The sequence below is a fragment of the Rhinolophus sinicus genome, chromosome 16 (genome assembly GCF_057876585.1).
Source record: "Rhinolophus sinicus isolate RSI-liver-muscle chromosome 16, RSI-T2T, whole genome shotgun sequence".
Lineage (NCBI taxonomy): Eukaryota > Metazoa > Chordata > Mammalia > Chiroptera > Rhinolophidae > Rhinolophus > Rhinolophus sinicus.
In genome coordinates this window covers 51,214,486-51,239,154 of record NC_142516.1, presented here as the reverse complement: position 1 = coordinate 51,239,154, position 24,669 = coordinate 51,214,486, and positions in this window count along the sequence as shown.

The following is a 24,669-nucleotide window of genomic DNA, read 5'->3' as shown; positions in this document are numbered from 1 at the left end:
TTCATCCATCCCCAGACTTAGGTGACTAAGTATCCCTTCTTGGTAATTCCAAAATACCTCATTCATGTCTTCATCATTGTACTTAACCCCGTCTAAAAATTCCTTTGTGCTATATGTCAGCCTCTGTCACTTTACTATGAACTCTTTAAGAGGCAGGATCAACCAAGTCTGATTTTATTTTATTTTTAAATTCCCAACGCCGTCAATAAATATTCAGTAAATGAATAAATGAATGATTCATGGAATCTAACAATCTGAGTAGAAAATTGTGATTTGGAGAGGCAAATGGCTTTCCTAAGACCTAACTAGCTCAATACTTATATCTAGCACTCCTGCCTTCAGGTCATTAAATTTTTCTTCACAAACTACAGCTTAGAAAACCCTAATAATAGGAAAATAGTGGTTAATTGGATTAAAAAACAAAAGCCAAAGAAAAAGTACAGAGTCTGAAATCATTGAGGAATACACTATGTTTTCACTTTAAGAAAATTAAAAAGTGTCTTGTTGAATTTAGATGCCACGCTACTTCTTCAAGGATAAAATCCTGAAGTGATCATACTTGGTGCTCCGATTTGTAGTTAGTAAATTTATTTCTAAGACTAAAGATATAAACAAGCTCATTAGAGAGTGTCAAAACTTGTCAAACATCAAATAGCTGTTACATAACAATATTTTGAAGTCTAGGTTATTATATACAGATTGCATCTCCATTTAAAAAAATCTTACGCGTATGTTCTAAAAATTAAGGGAAAAATGATCATTTAGGATTTTCCAAACTTTAAACATTTTGAAAGTGTTCAGAGCCATTTGAGAATTCTAAAACATGGCTAGAGATAGGATACATAATAATATTATTCCCACTCAGAATTATTATTGTCATTTCAGCAAAGGGGAAAACCAGATGGGAAAATGTTTGGATTCTTTTCCTTCATAATGGTTTAAGAGCCAAGTTTCATTAGAATGAAAAACTAATTTTCTGAAAATAAAATAATTCCCTGCTTTACCCAACCCCAAAATTTAAAAAATGACTCCTTGTTGGTTACCCACCCAATGCTGATTCCCTTCCTACCGAGAGGACCCTCATTTTCATTCATGCGAGTACCTCCATGTTCCTTTACCTGAAGCCATGTGTTCCAGAAGTAATCCCCCTCCCCTGTTAATGATTGGCTCAGGGATAGGAGCTAAGACACAATGCTGGCCTGTGAGGTTAGGGGGAACTGGTTGGGAGTTTCTGGAAAATGGTTTCATACCTTTGAGTGAGAGACATAGGCAAAGGTTATGTACAGGTAAAGCTGGGACTACCATTTCATGAAGGCAACAAAAGGAGGAAAATTTTGAGCCAAAAGAACCACCTCTGGGACAAAAAACTTGTAGGGTCACGATTAAGCCACCCTGAAGGGTGCCCTACTTCTGGACTTGCAGCTATGTGAGTCAATACATTTCATTATTATTTAAATCACTTGAGTTTCTGTGGAGAGCAGTGGAAAGAATCCTAATGAATATATAGCAAAATTAGTGATCCCATTTAAATTACTGGAATACCTAATGTAGAACTCTAAGAAAATGTTTGTTTTACTTTGAAGTAATTCAGCTTCTCTATATTTTTCTGTTCCCAGGCTAATAGTTTGGGCTTTGGAGCGTCATCAGTTATTCTAAACATAAAATTCTCCTTCACTTTACTTCTCACACAGATGACCATCTATTTATTTCTGCATTTTAATGGATGCTTTCCAAAATTCTGAGATTTTGCCTCCTGTGTCTTTAAGTTCATTATTTCACTAGCTAATTGTGAGTGTATGAACCCCACACAGAGCAAATTGTGTGGCCCTGATGAGATCCTCAGATCATTCAGTCATCTGGGTGCCTCGATTTTGCATATTCTCATAGAATGTTAATACATGTGAATGTCCCTTAACATTTACCTTGAAATCTTGGGGTTGCTCTGTTCAAGTGAATGATTTCTGGGCTTTATCAGTCTGAAACATTCAAAGGATCCAATGTTCGTGAGTTAATGAAGGAATTCACAGTATAAGAAAAATGGAAATGCAGTGGTATACTTATTGTCAGGTGAAGAAAATTACTTATTTGGTCCTGTTGATTTTTAAAACAAAATTTTCACCACAAAGCTGGCAAAATACATAACTTTCGATCAAAGCAGTTTTGAAGTATTGGAGGCAGTCTAAATGATATAACCTTCACATTGAGATTTTGTGTAATCACAATAATAATTACTATAACAGCTCAAATTTATTTATTATGTGCTGGGAACCAAGAACTATATTCAACTCATTTGCTGTTATCTCATTTATCTTTCATAACAACCCTGTGAAACATGTTCTAGTACATTTTTCACTTTACAGATGAGAAAACTGAGTCTTAATGAGATTACATAATTTTCCCCAGGATCTCCAGGACCCACTGCTCTTAACATCTAGGCTAAATAGTAAATTTCTGTCCTAAATAGTATACTCTAAATAGTTAAGCTGTGTTCTAAATAGTCTACAGACCATTCTAAACAGTCAGCTATGTGACTGAGTTTCCAAAAAGGCGGTAGGCTTCAATTGCCTTAATAGTAGTAACGAGACTGGAAGTTCTACTTTGTGACGAAAATATTATATTGTATCTGAGGCATATTGCCAAATAATTAATACCATATTTCAAAAAGGAAAATAACAAATAAGAATTCAACCAGGGGAGGATGAAAATATGGCAGGAGTCTGGAAAAGATCTTATATGGACTGAGCAAATCATTTAGCCACGATCAATTTTTAAAAATGTTTTATTATAATAGAGATAGTACATGATATGCGTTGTAGAAAAACAGAAAATACAAAGGAAAAAAAAAAAAAAGAATGTCACAACTCAGCATCCAGTAATTGACACTGTTAATACCTTACTGCATATCAGTTGAAGTACGAGGTCTGACAATGAAGTTCATGAACTTGTTGTTACTATGTTGCTAACCTTTTTTTGGTATCAGAGGGACGATTTGTTATGAATTTGTACCAATTGGACAAACAGTTAACAAAGTTTACTATTTGGAAGTGCTGAAAAGGCTGTGTGAAAAAGTTAAATGACCTGAAATTTTGCCAACAATTCATGGCTCTTGCATCACGACAATGCACCAGCTCACACGACACTGTCTGTAAGGGAGTTTTTAGCCAGGAAAGAAATAACTGTATTGGAACACCCTCCCTACTCACCTAATCTGGCCCCCAATGACTCTGTTCTTTACCCGAAGATAAAGGAAATAGTGAAAGGAAGACATTTTGATGGCATTCAGGACATCAAGGGTAATATGACGAAAGCTCTGATGGCCATTCCAGAAAAAGAGTTCCAAAATTGCTTTGGAGGGTGGACTAGGCACTGGTATTGGTGCATAGGTTGCCAAGGGGAGCACTTCGAAGGTGGCAGTAGTGATGTTCAGCAATGAGGTATGTAGCACTTTTTCTAGGATAAGTTCGCAAACTTAATTGTCCGACCTCATTTTCATAGAGAGAGAGAGAGAGAGAGAGAGAGAGAGAGAGAGAGAGAGATCTCTTAAATTTATCCCTTAAGGGCTATATATATCCCTTATATTTCTTTTAATCTAGAATAGCCCCTTTTTTATGACTATTGAAGATGAAAGGCAGTAGAACTTCAGAATAGTCTACCTCTTTGGATTTGGATTTGTCCAGTTGTATCCTCTTTTAAAGGCTTGATGGATTCAAGTAAAACATCATGGATAGAATATCATAGATGATGTTGTATACTTCATGTCTGTTGTAGCACATGAGAAGATACAGAACTTCTAATTCATCTAACATTAATTTCCTAAAATTTACCTTCACTGGAGTGATGGCAGTCTGAACTCTATATTGTGTACTTTTATTTAACCTCTTGTGATTAGGAAATGTTCTATGTGGTATTACTTTGACACCAAATGAATGTCCAGATTCCCATCTACTATTTACCTAAGAATTTTAACTTTGATACATTTTCTGAATCAATAAGTTAGCTAGAGTTTGTGAAATTATGTTTTCCTAATTCTGTCATACCGTCTACCTTTAAAACTGGCATTTAAAGTGGGGCTTTCCCTCATAAATTGGTCTAGGCCTCAATTATCTCCTTGTATGATTATGAAGTTGCCTAAATAATATCTATGGACCGTTAAGTCCTACAAGTATACAAAGAGGTGATTCTAGAAAGAGCCACATACAGTCGGCTGATTTGTGACAAATATGATATTTCAGTGCAATGGAGAAAAGATTTTTTTAAATAAATCGAGCTAGATTAAATATATATATATATATATATATATATATATATATATATATATATATGAGAGAGAGAGAGAGAGAAAGAGAGAGAGAGAGAGAGAGAGAGAGACAGTGACTACACATTTTAAGAAAGGAAAAACACTATTAAAATTGTAAAGTTCAATATATACTGTTCACAAAAGATGAATACGTCACATTTGACTTCTGCAATTATAAGAGATGCTCAAAGAGGTTAATATCCACATCCAGACACTTCTGATTATGGTGAACTACTGTTTGAGCAATGTTGACCAAAATGTCCACTTGTATACATTTTTGGCACATCTGGTGTGTGTGTCTGTGTGTACGTGTGTGTGTGTGTGTGTGTGTGTGTGTGTGTATTTGTGAGTCATAAATATATTTGAGAATCATGTATATATTTGTAACTTTTGACCTCTACCTGTCTCACACTAGAAACAAAATTCTAGATAGGTTGCCATTCTAAAGATAAAATAATAGGAAAATATATTTATTAATCAAGGTAGGCAAAGATTTCTTAAACATAACATAGTAAACACTAGCCAAATTTTTTTTAATGATTAATGGTACTATTTTAAAATTTAAAATATCTGTTCATTAAAAGACCACTACTATTACGTTGAAAAAGCAATCCGGTGTGATCAAAATGGCAGCATGTGGTGAGCCTCTGTAAATCTCCCCTGGAATTTACAACTAATCGAACAACAATAACTCCACAAAGGACTCCCTGCACAGCAGACAGGCAAGACGAAGAGGACCACTACTGAATTCACCTAAAGGTGGGCGAATCGCGCTAGCGGAGGAGGAGAGAAGGGAGAAGTGCGGAGATGGAGCTGTGAGGGCACAGGACGCAGACCTAGTTCAGTGCTCTGAGCTCGCTGCATCCTGGAACTACTGCAGCTGCAGGAGAGGGAAAAACTCGAACTCCTAGGGCTCCACTTATGGCCCACAGGGCTGAGGGGGCAGCATATAACACGGCTGAACCCAATGCTCATGGCAGAGACTTCAGAGAAAAGACTGAGGGAAGAAGGCTGAAAATGGTGGTTTAAGCCCTCACTGCTGAGCAGAGAACGGAGCCTTAGGCACTGAGACTAGCCGCCCCCACCCTACCCTCCCAGAGCTCGCCCCACCCCCACCTGCCCGGTGCTAGAAGAAAAACAGTACCAGTGTCAGATCAAAAGAACAGAATGTTTGCTGTTCTGAGAACTGTGGACCACAGACACAGATTTGCAGCCCAACTAGTTCCGGCAAAGGGGAGGGAGCTGTGGAAGCAGGACTGGCTGTGGTGGTGGTTGCCGCCATTGCTCTGGGCCACCTCTCACAACTCACCCCGCCCCTTGCCCCACCTGTCTGGGCGGATCCCTGCAGGAGTAAACAACTGCTGAAACATATGGACTCTGAATCTGGTGCAGGAAGAGCTTTGGAACTTCAAAAGCTCTCCGCATACCCACACGGACACTGCGCCCTGTGATCCAGGCAAACTATTAACAGAGGAGAAACCCGTCTCCCAGGGAATCCCCCCATTGTGTGAGAAGCTGGAATAGTGCAGAGAAAACATAGCACTACCATGTAGGAGAGGAAAAAAAGGCTGCAGTTGGAGAGAAAATAAAACATTCTACCAACAAGTACTGGAAAACAAAAGAAAGACCTCTTCCTATCAACCTGTTGCAGAAGCCACTCCTGTAGATGTCTAGGAAGAGAAATAATAAATCAGTACTTGCCATGAATAATGAAGGCAACAAGACAGCTCCGAAAGAAAGTGAAAAGTCTCCAGAAAAGGAACTTAAAGATATGGAAATATGTGACTTAAATGACAGAGAATTCAAGATTGCAGTTCTGAAAAAATTCAACGAGATGCAAGAAAACACAGAAAGGCAGTTTAATGAACTCAGAAACACAATCAAAGAACAACATGAGCATTTTACGAAAGAGATTGAAATTTTATAAAAGAACCAAATAGAATTTCTGGAGATTAAGAACTCAATAGAAGAAATTAAGAATGAAATAACCAGCTTAGGTAGTAGAGTTGACCAGATGGAGGAAAGAATCAGTGACATCGAAGATAGAAACCTGGAAATTACACAGATGGAAGAAGAAAGAGACTTGAGACTTAAAAGAAATGGAAGAACTCTACAAGAACTTTCTGACTCCATCAGAAAGAGCAATATAAGAATAATGGGCATACCAGAAGGAGAAGAAAGAGAGAAGGGAACAGAGAATATATTCAAACAAATTGTCGATGAGAACTTCCCAAATTTGTGGACAGAACTGGACCCTCGAATCCAAGAAGCAAATAGAACACCTAGTTACCTCAATTCCAACAGGCCTTCTCCAAGGCACATTGTATTGAAGCTGTCTAAAATCAATGACAAAGAAAGAATCCTCAAGGCAGCCAGGGAAAAGAAGACGGTAACCTACAAAGGAAAGCCCAGTAGATTATCATCAGATTTTTCAGCAGAAACTCTACAAGCCAGGAGGGAGTGGAACCAAATATTCAAACTATTGAAAGAGAGAAATTATGAGCCAAGAATAATATATCCAGCAAAGATATCCTTTAGATATGAAGGAGGAATAAAGACCTTTCCAGACATACAGAAGCTGAGGAATTTTCTAATACACGACCTGCACTACAAAAAATACTAAAGGAGGCTATTTGACCACCATCAACAGGGACAATTTGTGGCAACCAAAACATAAAAAGGGGGAGAGTAAAGGTCTGAACCGGAATATGGGAATGGAGAAAGTAAGCGTGCTGAAGAAAATGGAATACTCTAAATATTAAACTTTCTTTTACATAAACTTAAGGGTAACCACACACAAAAAATCCAGAACTGAAATACATACTGTAATAAAAGAAGAAACAGAGGGAAACATCATAGAATACCAGCACACAGAAATAATAGACAACAACAAAAAGGCAAAGAAACAATGGAGACACAGACTTACCAGAAAACTAAAGATAGAGTGACAGGAAATCCTCACATATCAATAATCACCCTAAATGTAAATGGACTGAACTCACCAATAAAAAGGCACAGAGCAGCAGATTGGATCAAAAAACTAAACCCAACCATATGCTGTCTCCAAGAGACACATCTCAGCTACAACGACAAGAATAGACTCAAAGTGAAAGGGTGGAAATTGACACTCCAAGCAAATGGTACCCAGAGAAAGTCAGGTGTAGCCATAATGATATCAGATGAAACAGACTTCAGGGTGAAAGAAGATAACAAGAGACAAAGATGGACATTTCATAATGGTAAAGGGGACTATACAGCAAGAAGACATAGCAGTCATCAATATGTATGCCCCCAATCAGGGAGCACCGAAATATACCAAGCAACTAATAACAGAACTAAAGGAGAAATTGATCAAAACACCGTTATACTAGGGGACTTAAATACATCATTGACAGCTATGGATAGATCATCCAAACAGAAAATAAATAACAAAATACCAACCCTAAATGACACATTAGATGAAATGGACATAATTGACATATATAGAGCACTTCATTCTAAAACATCAGACTATACATTTTTTTCTAGTTTACATGGAACATTCTCAAGGATAGACCATATATTGGGACATAAAATCAGCCTCAGCAAATTTAAGAAGATTGAAATCATACCAAGCATATTCTCTGATCACAAGCTTTGAAATTGGATATCAACTGCAAAAAGAAAGCAGGAAAAAACAGAAATACATGGAGATTAAACAACATACGTTTAAAGAATGACTGGGTCAAAGAAGAAATTAGAGGAGACATCAAAAGATACATAGAAACAAATGACAATGAAAATACATCCTACCAAAATTTTTGGGATGCAGCGAAAGCAGTTTTGAGAGGGAAATTTATATCATTACAGCCCTATCTCAAGAAACAAGAAAACTCCCAAATAAATAACCTCATGTTACACCTTAAAGAACTAGAAAAAGAAGAACAAGTGAAACCCAAGGTCAGCAGAAGAAAGGAAATAACAAAAATCAGAGCAGAACTAAATGAAATAGAGAACAAAAAGACAATAGAAAAAATTAATGTGACAAAGAGCTGGTTCTTTGAAAAGATTAACAAAATTGACAAACCCTTGGCTAGACTCACTAAGATAAAAAGAGAGAAGACACTAATTAACAAAATACGAAATGAAAAAGGGGAAATTATCACGGACACCACAGAAATACAAAGGATCATCCAAGAATACTGTGAAGGACTATATACCACCAAATTCAATGACCTAGAAGAAATGGAAAAGTTCTTAGAAACATATAGCCTTCCAAGGCTGAACCATGAAGAACTGGAAAATCTAAACAGACCGATCACCAGTAACGAAATTGAATCAGTCATCCAAAACTTTCCCAAAAGCAAAAGTCCGGGACCAGATGGCTTCACTAGTGAATTCTACCAAATCTTCAAAGTGGATCTAATACCAATCCTGCTCAAACTCTTCCAAAAAATTGAAGAAGAGACAGTACTCCCTAACTTATTTTATGAGGCCAACATTACCCTGATACCAAAACCTGGTAATGACAACACAAAAAAAGACAACTACAGACCAATATCTCTGATGAATACCGATGCAAAAATCCTAAATAAAATTCTAGCAAATCGAATACAACAATGCATTAAAAAGATTATTCATCACGACCAAGTGGTGTTCATCCCTGGGGCACAAGGATGGTTCAACATCCGCAAATTCATCAATGTGATACATCACATAAACAAAATAAAGGACAAAAATCTTATGATTATATCAATTGATACAGAAACAGCATTTGACAAGATACAACATCCAGTTATGATTAAAACACTTAATAAAATAGGTATAGAAGGAAAATACCTTAACATAATAAAGGCCATATATGACAATCCCTCAGCTAATCTCATAATTAATGGTGAAAAACTGAAGCCCTTTGTTCTACGTTCAGGAATACGACAGGGCTGTCCCCTATCACCTCTGCCTTTCAACATAGTGTTGGAAGTCCTTGCCAGAGCAATGAGGCAAGAGAAATAAATAAAAGGCATCCAAATTGGGAATGAAGAAGTTAAATTGTCACTCTTTGCAGATGACATGATGCTATATATAGAAAACCCTAAAGACTCACCAAAAAGCTATTAGAAACAATCAACGAATACAGTAAAGTTGCTGGCTACAAAATCAACGTACAAAAGTCCATTGCTTTCCTATATACTAACAAGGAAATCTGAGAAAAAGAAATACAAAAAACAATTCCTTTTGCAATTGCAGCAAAAAGAATAAAATACCTAGGAATAAACTTAACCAAGGATGTGAAAGACCTATATGCTGAAAACTAAAAGACATTTTTGAAAGAAATTGAAGAAGACACAAAGAAATGGAAAGACATTCCGTGCTCATGGATTGGAAGAATCAACATAGTTAAAATGGCCATATTACCCAAAGCAATATACAGATTCAATGCAATCCCCATCAAAATCCCAACGGCATTTTTTAAAGAAATAGAACAAAAAAATCATCAGATTTGTTTGGAACCACAAAAGACCCCGAACAGCCAAAGCAATCTTAAGAGAAAAGAACAATAATGGAGGTATCACACTTCCTGACTTTGGCTTGTACTACAGGGCTACAATAATCAAAACAGCATGGTGTTGGCAGAAAAACAGACACATAGACCAATGGAATAGAATTGAGAACCCAGAAAAAAACCACATAAATATGGACAGATAATTTTTGACAAAGAAGCTAAAAACATACAATGGAGTAAAGACAGCCTCTTCAATAAATGGTGCTGGGAGAATTGGATAACCACGTGCAAAAGAATGAAACTGGACTTGTATTTGTCATCATGCACCAAAATTAATTCAAAATGGATCAAAGACTTAAGCATAAGACCTGACACAATAAACTGCATAGAAGAAAACATTGGTACTAAACTTATGGACCTTGGGTTCAAAGAGCATTTTATGAATTTGACTCCAAAGGCAAGGGAAGTAAAAGCTAAAATAAACGAATGGGACTATATGAAACTTAAAAGCTTCTGCACAGCAAAAGAAATCATCGGCAAGATAAAGAGGTCACCAACTGAATGGGAGAAGATTTTTGCAAACAGTGCCTCCGATAAGGGGCTAATATCCAAAATATACAAGGAACTCATGCAACTCAACAACAAAAAAACAAACAACCCAATTGAAAAATGGGCAGAGGACCTGAAGAGACATTTCTCCAAAGAGGACATACAAATGGCAAATAGACATATGAAGAAATGCTCAACATCACTAATCATCAGAGAAATGCAAATAAAAACCACAATGATATATCACTTCACCCCAGTCAGAATGGCTATCATCAACAAGACAAATAATAAGCGTTGGAGAGGCTGTGGAGAAAAAGGAACCCTCATACACTGTTGGTGGGAATGCAGACTGGTACAGCGTTATGGAAGGCAGTGTGGAGGTTCCTTAAAAAATTATGAACAGAATTACCGTATGACCCAGCAATCCATCTCCTGGGTATCTACCAAAAAAATCTGAAAACATTTATACATAAAAACACGTGTGCTCCAATATACATTGCAGCTTTGTTTGCGGTGGCCAAGACATGGAAACAACCAAAATGTCCTTCGCTGGATGAATGCATAAAGAAGTTGTGGTATATATACACAATGGAATACTATTCGGCAGTAAGAAAAGATGATATAGGAACATTTGTGACAACATGGATGGATCTTGAGAGTATAATGCTAAGCGAAATAAGTCAGACAGAAAAAGCAGAGAATCATATGATTTCACTGATTTGTGGTATATAAACCAAAAACAACAAAAGAACAAGACAAATGAATGCGAAACAAAAACTCATAGACACAGACAATAGTTTAGTGGTTACCAGAGGGTAAGGGTGGTGGGAGGTGGGAGATGAGGGTAAGGGGGATCAAATATGGTGATGGAAGGAAAACTGTCTCTGGGTGGTGAACACACAATGGGATTGATAGATTATGTAATACAGAATTGTACACCTGAAATCTATGTAATTTCACTAAGAATTGTCATCCCAATAAATTAAAAAAAAAAAAAAAGCAATCCAAATAGTAGAATATACTTTCAGTACATAAAAAGGGACTAATATTCAAAACACATAAAAAATTTCTGCAAATCAAAAAGGAAAATTGACATAAGACTTGACCAGACACTTCCGAAAGAAGACATCCAAATGACCAACACACATCTGAAAAGGTGTTCAGCTTCATTAGTCTACAGAGAAATTCAAATTAAAACCACGATAAGATATCACTACAGTCTCACCAGAATGGTTAAAAACAATGACAGTAAAAATGAAAAATAAAAAACAAATGTCATGGATGAGGAATAACTGAAACTCCCATACACTTCTGGTGGGATTATATATTAAGGCAATCAACTTTGGATAACTTTTTAGACATATGTACTACAACTGAACATAACATACTCTATGACCCAGCAATTCCACTCCTAGGTATATATCAACAAAAATACAAGCATATGATCATCAACAGCATTTCAGCATGTTCACAGCCATGATTTTCAAAATAGCTAAAAAGTGGACCTTACTGAAATGCCCATCTTCAGTAGAATGAGCAAATAAACTGTGGTATATTCACATAATGCAATACTAAACAATAGTGAGAAAGAACAACTTACAATAGACAACCATAGAATGAATATCAGAAATATAATATTAAGTGAAAGAACAAAAAAATACATATTGTATGAATCCATTTATATAATGTACAAAACAAAGGCAATAAATTTATGCTGTTAGAAGAGTGGTTACTCTTGGAGGGTTATCAACTGGAAAGAGGCATTAATGGAGGGCTCTAATAAAGGGTTCTGGGGTCTATTGATATTCTGTTTCTCGATCTGGGTAGTGGTTTCATGGGAGTGTTCACTTTGTCAAAATTCAGTGAGCAGTACACTCTGGTACTTGCACTTTTTTTATATGTACATTATACTTCAATAACTTTTTATTGGTTTCAGGTGTACAAAACAATGTAATTGTTAGACATTTACAACCCTCACAAAGTGATAACCTCCCTCCCCCAATCTACTACCCCTCTGACATTGTATAGAGCTGTTACAATTCCATTGACACTATTCCCTATGCTGTACTCCACATTCTGTGACTATATATATATATATATATATATATATATATATATATATAAATTATAGTTGACATTCAATATTATTCAGCTTCAACTTCAGGTGTACAATGCAGTGATCAGGCATCTACACCGTCCATGAAGTGGTTTACCTAATAAGACATGTGCCCATCTGACACCTTGCAAAATCTTTCCATTATTAATGAAAAAAACAAATACTCCTGGAAAAGAGAAAGATTTAAGTACAAGGTTGGCTACAAATTGATAATTACTAAATTAGGATGATGGCTGCATGAGGGTTAATTTTATTATTCCTGTTATATATGTTTAAACTTTTTAAAAATATAAGATAAAAATAAGAGTTGAAGGAAAGAAAGGAAAAAAGATAAAGATATAGGCATACTATTAATAACAGAGATGTATAAATAAAGTACCCCTGAGGAGGAGGAGAGGAGTGAAGCATAGAACCACTGTTTTAATCATAAACAGTTTAGGACTATTTGATTTCATCAACTATGTGCATGTATTACTTTGATAAATCAGAAATAAAACTTAAATGTCAAAAAAATAAATTTAAAATTTTGGAAGGAAAGGAGATGAAGAACTCCCATGATTTTAATCTCAAATGATAATAAAATCATGTTTTGGAATTATATTACTTGAGGGGATGGGAATAAAAGAACAGAAATTAGAGTTAAGAGGCCTGAGATGCTATACTTTCATATAAAATTTAATTTAACACTTATGAACTGAAAAAAGAGGAAAGAAAATCAATAAGGAGCAGTAACTCCCTGCTAAGGAATACATTGGAAGCAGGAATTATGAGACAGAAAGAAATAACAAATAGCTTAATATTTTACAAATACATTTTAACAATGTAGTAAGTTGATTCTAATTTTTCAATCTTATTTGTCTACATAATGCTTTGGTCAAATAAACTTGAAAAACATCCCCCTGAGTCCTATTCCTAGGAGAACAGTTTGGAGAAAACTGAGCTAAAGGCAGTGTTAATAGCAAAGCAGCCACTTTGCATTTTATGGAATTTACTTACCTAAGGCAGCAATTTCCTAGAACCCAAGTGGTAATTCCAGTCTCTCCTCCCAGCCAAGTATGATTTTTGGGCCTTATGGCAAACTCTGTAATTTGGATACTCACCATATAGGCACTTGCCCACAACTGCCTGAAAGGTGGAAAAGTAAAATACTTTCTATCCAAGTTGCAGCTTGTGTTGGTCATGTGACTCAGTCTTCACCAATGACACAAAAGTAAAAGTCAACAGGGAAAGTTTTCTGCATTCCTGAAAAAAGGGACAGATACTCTATCTTGATGGACTAAAAATCCCCAACTCCACATTCTCCCACAGTCAACTGCTCAAAGTATGACTTGTTCTTGCTGTCTTTGTATAAAACCATTTTTACTTGAGTGTCAGGAGGAGATAAAAATAAATGTGTACGTTTAACCCAACATGTTGATCTGGAGTCCTCCATATTGTCCCTAAATTCAAACATTTTAAGTAAGCAAATCAAAACATCCTTGAGAATGAAAGAAACCAAATTCAAGGTCATGATTATCATGTGAGGAAAGAGGATGGGAACTTGGATTGATAAGAGGTTTAAGGGAGCTTCAAAACCAACTATAACTATGTTTTGTAATTTGAAAAATGAAAGAAAGTAAAGCAAAATATCAAATTGGATGGATCCTGGAGTTGGGTACATGAGTGTTTCTTATGTTAGACTCTATAATTTTAGCTATATTAATACATTTCAAAATTAAAAAGAGTGCACTCAAAGTGAATTATTTATAAATGCATAATTAGGTACTGAGAATAAAGGTCCCGAAATTTCATCCAATTGCGGCAAGAAGGTGAGATATTAGGAAGAGGGTAGGCAGAATATGGAAAAAGAATCTAGACCAGCCGCTGGCACAGATGTTCCATTTACCTAAGGGCTGGAAGGTGACATCAGTAACGACTGTGCAATACATCGTGCATACACGCACACACACTCACACAGATACATGCATGTGCATAATTATATGTGTGACTAGGACGAGAGTATATGCTTCATTAAATACTGTGGTTTATTCCTTTTAAAACAAATTCTTTTCTTTTTTTTCTAAAAGTAATGTGTTTTAATTTCTCCAGGTTTTGTTAGGTATAGATACCTAACCAACCTAGGTAAATCCTACATCAACATTCAGGAACTCAGAGAGGTCAGAACAAGTAAGCAGCTTCCTTAAAAAAAACACACACACACAAAAAAACAAAGTAGACTTTTGAGGTTGATTTCTTTCTGTGTGATATTGCTACAGAAGCAGTAGATAGTGTGTTGCTGTGATCTGCGTTTAAAGACAACATTTAGATCTATGCACTTTTAAATGTTTGATTAAGTTTAGTATAGGACTGTACATTAACAACAACAAAAGTGCATATCACTTTTCATTTGGAAACTTCCTAAAAAAAGCTGTTATACTCAGTTATAGTTAAAACTGTTCCAAAACTAAACTCGATGTGCAATTACGTATAGTGCTATATCTAGAATAGCTTTTCTTAATAGCATGTGATCTGAATGATCTGATAGCACAATTGGTTCAATAATTATCCATTCAACCACAGAAATACTTGTCTAGGAAATTAAATCACCTCAATTATCCAGTTTGGGGATTCATAATGAAATATTGAATAGGTTTTTATCTAAATATGTTAACTATTTTCCTCTTGTAAATGTGTCTGTAAATTACATAATTTGTCTAGATAGTGAACATGATTTTGTAGAAGAGGCACAATATTTGGAATCAGAACTAGTTTCCAGCCCTAGCTATGCTATTCACCAGATGTTTGATTTGGGTAAATTGCTTAATCTCTTTGAGCCTCAATCTCTTCATCTATAAAATGGGAACATATGATTATACCTTATACAATTAGTTTAACTAATCTATGTAGAATGTAATCAATACCTTAGTTCCTTACCTGCTTTCATAAAATCCATCTCAAAGGTCATTGTCATTGATTAAGATGCTGAAAATCCATGGGCCATTAGCAGTCCAAAGCAGTAAGAAACACATCTTTTATTTCAGTTGTTATAAGCAATTGATTTATTACTTCAAATTGCTGTCATTATTTGTGTGCTCCAGCTCCCCTCTGAGAATCACTGAGTATCAAGGAAATCATAGCTGCTGGGCGGGAGTTGTGTAAAGCAGAAGAAAAGTTGAGGTTCACTGAGACTCTTTTAAGCTGTGTGATACAGGGCAAATCAATAGGTGACTTAACTATCTTGGCACCTGTAGAAGAATATTATTTTTTTCTTCAAAATGTTCTACAAATTCAACAATAAAGACTCTATACCTCCTTTCATTCACAAACATGTGCTACCAGTGAGTTTGACTCTTCCCAGAATATATGACCTCTGCTTTCTAGAAATAATATGAATTATTTAGTGAAAAGCTTAGCCAGACATAGTGATATTCAGAATAGATAACCTAGAATGGTGATTCTCCAGAATCAATTTGCTAAGCTGACTGGATGACACTCACCTGGGAGTTTGTGAAAAATACATATTCCCAGACTCTGGTCCAGAGATTTTGATTCTATATGTCTATGAGAGAGCACAGGGACATGTATTTAAAACAAAACCTTTCCAGGTAGAATAAACAACTTGTGGTGCTTCCATACAATAATATACCATGCATAGGCAAAAAAAAATGAGGAGCTTCTTTATGTATAGAGGTGGGCCAATCTTCAAGTTATATTAAATGGCAATAGCAAGACTGTATCATTTGCTACCAATGCTGTTAAAATGAAGGATGAACATACATATGTGCTTATATATGCATTAAATATCACAGGAAGGTTACACAGGAAGCTGAGAATATTTGTGTTGCCTCTGTAGAGAAGAACTGGGTGGTTGGTAGATAGGAGTGGGAGAGAGATTTTCCTACAGCATAACCTTTTGTACCTTTTGAAACTGAGCCAAGTAAAAATATTATGTTTGGAAAAGACTGAAAAATATTATTTCTATAATACTAATGACAAGATATGGCTTATAAATAACTTACTCTCTAGGTAACTCGATATTCAGCCAGGATTTTAACTACTGGCCAAGAAATATATAATATGCAACATATTAATGTAATAATATGTCGACACTGTACGAGTGTACTATGCAACATAGCCATGTCTCTAAGAGATTAAGGATTCTCCTTTTGTGAAGATAGAACACCAAAAAGGTAGATACAGGGCAGTTGCATTAATGTGAATGATTTGTTCCTGGAAACTTATTTCTAATCTGTATAGTTCAAGACTAAGTTTCAAGAGATCTGACAAGGGAGGGTGGCTCGATCTGCCACCTAATTTGCTCCCTCCTAATGAAAATAGCAAAAGCACAGTTTATAATTTATTCAACAAGTCGTCTTTGAAATAAGCAACTCTTGATTATTTTTTATAATTGGAAGAAATATGAATTATTTCAAAATATATACATAGAAATTGTATTAATGTTTTATACCATGCCACTTCAAATTAGTGAAGTTCAAAATCACATTAAATGCAGCCACATCTGCAAAGTTCTCGAACTTTGTTTAACCTCATCAAAAAAAAATCTTCACAGAAAATATATTTTGATGTGATTCATTTGGTTTTTATTTAGAGTTGATCAAAGAACACCCACTTGAAAAACACTCCTATGTATTCTGTGAAACTGTGCAAGACATTGCGATCATTGGGTTCCTCGATGCCATTTACATAAATCATAATTCCCCCATTACATTTTTATGTCAGAAAATGGTTTTAAGAACTGTATGCTTCCTTTTATCACAAGAGAATTGCCACCAAGAACCTGGGAGTTAAATTTGACATTGAACCATAGTATGTGGCGAATTTCCTGACAAAATTTGGAATGATCTAGCCTTGGAGTGAAGAAAGGAAAAGCAAATATCACCTGTTTATAAAATTTATGTAGCATAATTTAAAGAAGTAAACAAAACAGTCTTGTGCTAGGTAACAATTTTTAAAATTTCTGATTTTAATTAAAATTTGGCTCCCTACACAAGAAGTAAAGCAATTGGATGGATAATAACGAGGCTCCATTCTTTGAGAAGACCTTAGGGATAAAGAAGCCAATGAGAAAAGTCCTACCTTTGAAGTAGCAATTCTTGAGTGTGTTGGCTAATGAATGTACACCTTAAGTGGCTGGACAGAAACAGTGAAGGAAATGCTCTAAGAGCTGAGTGTCAGCCTTGAAGAAAAATTAATGTTCGACTCATTCTTACCTTATGGATTATGCGTTGGGAGACAATCCAATTCTTTTGACTTTCCCTAGTCTTTCCCTTGGTTAGGACCTTGCACAGACCTATCTAAGAGAAATGACTAATCAGTAACTGGCAGAATGTTCAGACTATAAGTGAAACCTGTTTGGACAAGGGTGGAAAAATAATACGGCTTATAATAACTGCTGAACGTAAAATGGCGCAGCCACTTTGGAAAACAATCTGCCAGTTCTTCAAAAGGTTAAACATACAGTGACCATATGACCCAGCAATTCCACGCTAAGGTGTAATTTCTACTTGTCCATCTCACCTGGTAACTTCAAGCAGTTCAGTGAATGAATCAGGGAAGAGAGATAAATTATTTCCTATATTTAAATCAAGAGTTATCTGGAATAGACATTAATTATTAATATATCAGACTCTATTTATTGTCTCTACTTCCTTCGTTTTTATACACATGTCTCTATTTTTATAAGTATGTTATACACTCAAACTTTTTACTAAAATGTCTTATTAAAATAATGACAGATTTATTGTTGATTATTAAAAATAATAATAGATAGAAAAACATCACGAGCCTAGTACCCAAAGATAGGTACTGCTAGTAGTTTGCTACTTTATGCTTCTTCTCAGGATGTATTTACATATATATTTATTTTATAAGAGTGGGAGCACACATTGCACAATTGTCTTAACCTAATTTTCCCAATTCCATGAAAGAATCTACTACAATACCATTTTCATTGCTAGAAGATATTAATATTTCACATGAACATGCCATGTGCTTTTTGCTCTAGCTATCCCTGAGAAACAGATTCTAAGAAAAAGATTTGTGCTGTGTGCAGTAATGTTATTGGATCGCCCTTGGGATCAACTGTTATATGGGCGAGTAAAGGAAGTAGGGTTGGGTCAAGGGAGGAGTGAAATTACAATGAAGTTGCAATAAAGATCGTGGGGAGCTCTGGAGCAGGGATGCCCCTTCAGAGTTGTTTCTCCTTGAGGCAAAGGGGCTGAATCTTTGAAACCCCTTTTTACCTGGTAATTGTATGGGGACTATGCCCTGAGAATAGGTGTGACCTGGGGCAAGACAATTGTTTACAGCTCAGGCCAATTCATAGATAGAAATCCAGGGGAGAGCTATTGGTTGTCAATGCTACCAGCAACTGAGGCAATGAATTCCTTAGTCCTGAAGCGGGAATCTAGGAGACATAAAGTAGTATTTGGTGAAGTCTATCTCCCATGCCATTTAAATTTACTTATGTATTTCATGAAGTTCTCATGGTATCTTTTTTTCTACTATTTATTCTAGATTTTACTGTCTCTTGGCTAACATCTCTGCTGATTTAGGTGGCTTACATGCTCGGGTAACCCAGACCCTCATCCCTTATGGGTCTGAGCCCCTGGTCACCATGACCTTCTCAGACCTGTTGCACTTATAATCATTATCAAGATTGGGCTGTGTAGTATACCAAGAGATTCCCCAGTAGACTGCATGGGTACAAAACTTACTCTTTCCTGCCCTCATTGTGAAGCAGCTGCCCTACCTCTCTACCTGATATCAGAGTTAACCACCTGTGCCAGGATGGTGACTCTTTTCTTTGCTACTATTTTCTTTGCTTTTTTTTTCTTATCATAAGAACCCTAAAGTGACATTAGTGTTTTCATTTAAACTTTAATGGGACTTCTTTTTTAATTAAAGTTTATTGGGGTGACAATTGTTAGTAAAGTTAAATAGATTTCAGGTATACAATTCTGTAATACATCATCTATATATCACATGGTGTGTTCACCACCCAGAGTGAGTTCTTCCATCACCATATATTTGATCCCCTTTACCCTTATCTACCACCCTTCTCCCCACTTACCCTCTGGTAACCACTAAACTATTTTCTGTGTCTATGAGTTTTTGTTTCATTTGTTTGTCTTGTTCTTTTGTTGTTTTCAGTTTTATATGCCACATATCAGTGAAATCATATGGTTCTCTACTTTTTCTGTCTGATTTATTTCACTTAGAATTATAATCTCAAGATCCATCCATGTTGTCGTAAGTGGTACTATTTCTTCTTTCTTATGGCCAAATAGTATTCCATTGTGTATATATACCACAACTTCTTTATCCAGTTATCTACTGAAGGACACTTCGGTTGTTTCCATGTCTTGGCCACTATAAATAAAGCTGCAATGAACATTGGAGCACTTATGTCTTTATGAATAAATGTTTTCAGATTTTTTGGGTAGATACCCAGGAAGGGGATGGCTGGGTTACATTGTAATTCTATTATGAATTTTTTGAGAAAACTCCACACTGCCTTCCACAGCGGCTGCACCAATCTGCATTCCCACCAACAGTGTATGAGGGTTCCTTTCTCCGCAGCCTCTCCAACACTTGTTACTATTTGTCTTGTTGATGATAGCCATTCTAACTATTGTGAGGTGATAGCTCATTGTGGTTTTTATTTGCATTTCTCTGATAATTAGTGATGTTGAGCATTTTTCCATATGTCTATTGGCCATTTGTATGTCCTCTTTGGAGAAATGTCTCTTTAGGTCCTCTGCCCATTTTTTAATTGGATTGTTTGTTTTTTGTTGTTGAGTTGTATGAATTCCTTATATATTTTGGATTTAGCCCTTTATCAGAGGTGTTGTTTGCAAAAACCTTCAATGGGACTCTTGTTGTATCTTTTAAAGGAATATTTCCCTCTCTGAGGAGCAGAATATTTAGACCCACATGTCTAGAGTTGTAGAAATGGAAAGAATAAATTCTCTGAGTTAGTTACTTGGAGGGATGGTAGAGCAGGATTACTCCTACCTCCTTCTGTTGGTTTCCAGACCCATACATTCTACATATTGGAGACATAGCATCATGCAATAATCATTTACTTAGGATGTAACTAGGTCATAGAGCATAAGCCCCCCATTCTTATAGAACATCATATCCAAGCTGGTGCCTCCGTTACACTTTCAAAAGGCTATTCTCTCACTCAATCAGACCAAGAACTTCTGGGTGGTGCAGTGGGTGATGCAGTAAGTGAACAAACCGGTGGATTTGATGGGCATGCGTTCACTGCCATATCTCCTTTGTTGTCAAGTGAGTCTTAGTCTGATGCGATATTATGCAAGATCCCATGTCAGTGGATCCAACACTCTGTAAGCCCTTGAATAGGGTACTGGCTGAGGTTCTATGGATGGCAAAGGCAAACCCACACCCAGGATATATGTTGATTCCAGCCAAGAAGATTTGCTGCCCCTTTCAGAGTGGAAGGGATTCAGAGTGGTCAATTTGTCACCACATAGCTGGTTCGTGTCCTTGATGATTATGCCATATCAGGACTTAGCATTAGTCTCTGCACTGGGAGGTGGGATATTTCAGAGTGGCAATGGCTAAATTAGCCTTGGTGAATGGGAGCCATGCTGTTGGGCCCATGCATAGCCACCATCCCTGCTACTATGATTTCTCCGTTTATATGACCGATATGCCAGTCCTGGGGTGGCTGATGACAGAGACTAGCTGATAGCAATTGGACATGCCAATCTGTATTTTTGATTGTTTAGTGTCTCTTCTATGAAAAATGATGAAGGAGAAAGGGATGCTCTCTAGAGGGCATTACTATGTAATGCAAAGATCTTCACACTGGGCTCATTTCCATAAGCCCACCCACTTACATCTTCCCAAGATGCCCTTGTTGACAATCTTCTAATTTTCCTTTTTCCAGGTCCCTGAAAAATTGGTTGAATTATTTTCCTCTGCTTGAATTGGTATATATTGTTATTTTTCTCCCCATTCTTTCCACAAAAGATAGATGATTAGATGCAATGCCTCCACTCATTGTGAGGATTTCCCTTCATAGTTTTCTTTCCGAGACACCCGTGAGTATGGTTATAATGCAGCAGCAGTCCATTTTTAGCTTGCCCTTTGTATCAGGATGACCCGTCTGTAAACCATCTGTTGGGCTTTTTCTTCTTCAGTGAGCTAATCATCAGGGACCCTTCATATGGCCACAGGTTCACGTTGATAGAGGTGCAAATGCAGCTTAATTGTGCCCTCCATCCTGCTTTATGCTTGGCTCTGGATTTACCACTTCCATCTTATGATGAATTGCTGCTCCATCCACCTGACCTATGACTTGACAATTCCCAGGGAAGGACTCAGCTGAGCCAACAGCTGCCAATATTCCAGCAGCTAGAGGAATGAATGCCTCAGCTCATTTCTGAAAAAGAAACTTCAGTTCTCTGATGCTGAGCATTTCAGGTGTTTCTTGGTATTTTTGTTTGCATTTTATTTTTGCTATTTCAAACAACTTAACTTTGAAAGTTATTATTTGTACAAAGCAGATCATTTATAAAAATTAGAAAGATATAAACCAAAAATGGGGAACTAATCAGATGATAAGAAACTACGAAACTTGGGTTCTAATCCTAGCTTTGCTATTATCTTAGACTATTATAGTTGACTAACCATTTCACTTCTCAGAGCCTTAATTGCCTTATCTACATTATAAGACAGTTGAATAAGAACAATTTTTTCCAATCTAGAATCTATTGAGAAAGCAATAAAAATTCAAGAGCTATTTCCAGTGTTTTATAAAGTCTAATGAAAATGATTTATCTATCCTTGAGAAGGTTGCCGAGGGATCAGGTGAGAGACACTGCACTGACAGTTTAGGCAAGCACGCGAGCTATACCTGATAAATACTGTAGAATAAAAGAATCCTAGAACATCTTTGTATGATAGGTATTGCCAAGGTCATCTGGTCCAACTCACAAACAGATGCACAAATCCCATCACTATAATTGTAAACTTTTCTTTGAACTCGTCCTGTATCATGAGTAGGCCTGTCCAGTTTCAGAGGGCTCTAATAATTACGTTGCCTAGAAGTATTTTCTCCCATCAGTAGTCGCCCTCTTTCTTTCATCAACACACATTCTCTCCTCAATTTATTCCAATTGAGCTTCATTACCCACCATTCCTCTGGGACTGCCAAATCCAATGGTCTCTCCTTTGTTCTTATCCTACTTCATTTCTCAGCAGCATTTGACACAATTTTTCACTCCCTCCTTCTTGAAATGATTTCTTCCCTTGGCCTCCCGGTTAGCATCTTTCCTGCCTTTCCTCTTAATTCACTCCTCAGTCTTGTATTCTGCCTTTTCCTTTTCCTTCCTCTACCCAATTTCTACATGACCCCATTGGCTCAGTAACTTGGCCCTATTCCCTTAAGTGGCATCACTTATTCTCATGGCTTCAGGTAGTCTAGACTTTCTTTAAAAAAAAAATAAGTCAGGTGATTTTAATCAACATTAAAATAAAAACTAGCAAATAAGAACATCAGCATGCCAAATGTAAACACTATTTTCTTACAAAAAATTGTTTTTAATTATTGTTGACATTCAATATTGTATTAGTTTCAGGTGTACAGCATAGTGGTTAGACATTTATATAATTTACAAAGTGATTCCCCCCAATAAGTCTTGCACCCACTTGACACCAGGTACCGTTATTACAATATTATTTACTGTATTTCCTAAGCTGTTCTTTACATCCCCATGACTATTTTGTAACTGCCAATTTGTACTTCTTAATCCCTTCACCTTTTTTGCCCAGTCACCCAACCCCTTTCCCATCAGGCAAGAATCAGTTTGTTCTCTGCATCTATGAGTTTGCTTCTGTTGTGCTTGTTGATTTATTTTGTTTTATTAGGTTCTACATATAAGTGAAAATATATGGTATTTGTCCTTCTCTGTCTGACCTATTTCACTTAGCACAATAACCTCTAAGGCAATCCATGCTGTCGTAAATGGTAAGACTTCATTTTTTTTTTTTATGGATGAGTAATATTCCATTGTATATATGTCCTTTCTCTTTATTTGTTGGATATCTCTTCAGTGGGGACCTCTGCAGCTGAGATATCCTGTCACACGTGTGTGTGGGACCAGTCCATTTTGCATCTCTGCCCCTCCTACCGGTTTCAACATAGCTTCTTTACAGCCTTAGTTATAGAAGTTCTCTTCAGCTAGTCTTCAGGTGTTTCTCAATGGTGTTATTCTATAAATTTAGTTGCAATTTTGATGTGGTTGTGGGAGAATGCAAGCACAGTATTTACCTACTCTACCATCTTGACTGGAGGTCCCCCAGATAGTCTGTATCTTCCATTCATCACCTCTTGTCTGAAACTTAGATTCAAATATCCAATTTATACTTAGCAACTCTTTTTGGATGGCTAATAGGTATCTAAAATTTAATTTGTTCATAAGTGAACTTTTTGTTTTTCCACCCAGACGCATTCCTTCCCCAAGCTCTCAAATATCAGAAAGTGACACCACTTCTGCTAGATTTCTCAGGCCCAAAACTTAGGATACACTGATAATTCAGCTTTTCTCTGTCCAATATGCACTCAAATTCTATCATTTCTAATTCCAAAAGTGGCCTCAAATCTGACATTTGATTTTATGTCCATCATCACTCTCTCTGTCTCTAAGACTCCTCTGTTTCTTGCCTGGAATATTACCATAACCTTCCAATTGGTCTCCTTGCTGCACTCTTACTTTCTATAATCTGTTCTCCATGTAATAGCAAGAACAGTTTATTTAAAATATAATCAGATCATGCATGTCATTTCTCTGCTTAAAACCCACCAAATGCCTGGCTTCTGATGGCAACTGAAATCTCAGTATTTCACCTTGTCCTACAGTACCATAAATGATCTTGACCTTGCATTGCTGAACATCCCATAAACATTATCTACCCTATCTACAGCCTTTCAGCCAAACTGGCCATCTCGCTCACCATAGGATCATTTCACTAGCTCTTCCATTTTCTTGGAATTATTCTTTTCTTGATCCTCAGTCTTAGATCCTTAATCCTTATTGTCATACATGTCTCAGTTGAGATGTCACCTCCTTAGAGAGGGCTCTTTGGCCACTCAATCCAAAGTAACCATCTAATTCTTTTCCTATTTTTATGCCCTATTTGCTCCTAGGATAACACTTAACACTTCAGGAGTTTTCCTTGTTTGTTTGCCTA